This window comes from Rutidosis leptorrhynchoides, chromosome 4 (genome assembly GCF_046630445.1).
Source record: "Rutidosis leptorrhynchoides isolate AG116_Rl617_1_P2 chromosome 4, CSIRO_AGI_Rlap_v1, whole genome shotgun sequence".
In the NCBI taxonomy this organism is placed as follows: domain Eukaryota; kingdom Viridiplantae; phylum Streptophyta; class Magnoliopsida; order Asterales; family Asteraceae; genus Rutidosis; species Rutidosis leptorrhynchoides.
The window spans coordinates 237,219,733-237,222,749 of NC_092336.1; the positions used below are offsets into that span (position 1 = coordinate 237,219,733).

General features: G+C 32.8%; 1 long non-coding RNA gene across 1 annotated transcript; it reads left to right on the forward strand.

The window, feature by feature from the left end:
- The first annotated feature begins 470 nt into the window (after window positions 1-470).
- On the forward strand, window positions 471-2,639 carry LOC139844425 (uncharacterized). Its single transcript, XR_011757941.1, has 4 exons — window positions 471-874; window positions 1,610-1,762; window positions 1,862-1,987; window positions 2,202-2,639. It is a non-coding gene; the product is annotated as an uncharacterized lncRNA (long non-coding RNA).
- Window positions 2,640-3,017: the final 378 nt, after the last annotated feature.

Consider the following 3,017-nt stretch of genomic DNA (forward strand, 5'->3'; position numbering starts at 1 on the left):
AAGCTCTGAAGAAGAAGAAGTGATGTGAGATATAACATTCCATTTTCCAATACAGAATCTTTAATTTCTTTGTGAATTTTATTACTTGCCCATATTTGTACCTACACAACAAGGAAACTGCAGTAAATTACAGAAATCACCTCCCATTTACTCATGAATGGGTTGACTCTGGTTCTTTTATTTCTAAGTTCTGTTATTTCTAATGACTGAAAGAAACATTAGATTATAAATGAAAAAAATCAACCGGGTTGAATCAATAAGTGGCGAGTCTACCCTTTAGCCCATGGGGTCAAAGGACATTACTACTATGAATGGAAAAGCCTCATATAATTCATTAAATTAAATTAAAATTAAATTAAATTACATTACAATTACAGTTATACCAATAGAGCATGACTTTTTACTACTCACCCGATTAAACAATTCAAAAAGGGTAACTTGATCTTTTGACATAAACAGATACTCCTGAATCTTCGTTGCTCCTTCCAACTACTCCAGAAACTTCTGCCAAGCAATTGTGTAACGATTGTTAGGTGGCGACGCTCTTTCACCATCCACTTTCACCAACGTGGTTTTAATTGCTCCGTCCTCTCCATACCATCGTCAACATCACCACCGCATCCACCAGCGTCACCAGCACCGCCGCATCCACTCATCACCACCACTGGTCGATTTTTTCCCTTCTCTAAACCCTACTTGGTTCTCCTGCGACTGCAACCATAAACCTAATATATCCATCTCCTGCGATTTCACCTGATTTCCCTAATTCCTGTCGTCGTTTTTTGGCAGAATTAAGTGAAGATTTGGATTTCCGTGCACCAAATCGCGTACAGTACGAAAATGGTTTCCATCCTATGTTGATAAAGAAAAGAAGGTGATCTCTTCAACTGTTTATTTTAATAACATCAATTTATTACGGAGTATTATATGACAAGCAACCTTGATATCTAATTTACCAAATGTGAGCTTTTTTCTTCAGGCATTTTTGTGGTCAATTCTAATTTAGGGTTTAATTCTATATGTATCTGGGTTATATAATCTTGATTAATTATGACTGTGTTGTGAGTATTTAGTTATTTAAGTTATACACAACAGTTAAGTATAATGAAAAGCTATGTTTATATGAATGGAGCTGTTTGGATATATATACGTGATTATTTGTATTCATATTTTTACTTTAAATTTAGTTCAGACGCAGAGTTGTTGATGTTAGGTCTTTTTAATAGTACTATAGTATGGAGTATGTAACAAATTTCCAAGTGTTGTACATAATTTTGTCAACAAGTTAAAAGACATTGAAATTAGTCTCCAAGTTACTGTTGTCGACATAATTTTCTTTTCGAATTGTTTTTTTTTTCTTTTTTTTTTTGGGTTGTTTTTTGTTGTAAGTTTGTATTTCTCAAACTATACTTGCAGAGCTTTTGAGTGCCGATGCTTCAAGAATTGTTCTTGAACTTCAAATAATATAATTAGTTCTTATTAGTAGCTTTTATTTTCTTTGTAGTTATTGTTTGCTTGTGAACTTTTTAGATCTTTTTCATCTCTTTTTAACTTTCAGTTGGTTAATGTAGGTAGGAGGATGTTTCGTACTGAATTGTGTTGCTTGCAGGTTGGATTCAGAACTGTATTTTATATTTTCTATTGCGTCTTGAAAATAGATAGATTACATGGGTTGCGTTCACAAGGTCGGAGACATCAAGATTACTAGAAGCACAAACATAAACGAAACGATACACATGACGATTGAGATGGTAAATTCAAGGTAAGGGAATAAAACACCTCACATTTTTTATGTGTATTACTCTATAACAGTTATGCAACTTATATACTATATTAATAATTGTATCCACACTACACGTAGTGATGATGTGATCCCTCTCACATTGTGAAACGAACACGCTATGGGCTTTGATGCTGATGTATACAAGTTGATGGAAAAAGCCAGTGATATTAGCCACAAGTTCATGCTAGGTCAGAGAATACAAAGGTATCCTTTAAACACATATGCACTAATTGATTAATACGGATTATAACGCATCAATAAAAGAGCAAGCGAAATGAAACGTGCCTCAAGCATCGACATACTTTATTAAGCAAGTGACTTTTTTTATTCAAGATTTATTTATTCTTATAATTGCAATTGTGTTTTTATCTTTGTGATATATGCCAACTTAAAGTCTCATGATGTAACAATTGTTTAGGTATCAGCATCATAAATGGACGGTTTATGTTAGGACTTAGGAGTGCAACGAATGAGGATTAGAGTGTGATGGTGAAAAGAGTTTCTATTCCTAACAGAGTCTGGCTGGGGTAATCTTGAAGAACATGGGATTGGTCATCTTTTTTTCACTTTTAAATGAGAATCTTCATAAGATCATAGTAGCAATTAAAAATAGTTGTTGGTATCTAAATTCGTTTTGCAGTTTAGTTCTTTGACCCATGCTTAACTAGAAACCAAATCTGATTTATGATCCTATATAGGATTTGAAAATGTTCAAGGATAAAGTCGCGTTGAATCATTTTACTATCATTCGAACTTTTCCTTTTCTTAGAGGAATGTCGGGCCCTATACTATCGACAGGGATGTACACATATACACATGTATGATCGTATGTATAACATTTTTTTATCTATTTATAACTTCACATGTAATGTATGATATAAATAATTTAAGTTATGTATTCAAATAGTGCGCTTGGATTTGAGTGTTGAGGATGATATTACCGACTTAGAGAGCCTATTTCATCGGGAACAAAGGTAAAAATTTGAGAGCTTTTAACATTAAAAATTAAAATATTTCTTTTTGGTAATTAAATTTAGTTTAAATTTTTTGATTGTACATATAGCCACATCAATGAGGTAATTAGAAATAACTGATTAACAAGGTGTGTTGATAAAGTAGATGTTTCTGTGTTTTAAAACCAACACAGGCGAGACAATCATGTAGTTAACTCAAAGAAATCATGTATGATGTCTCAAATATGTAAAATTAGTAAACAATTGCTTTTCCCAAAGGT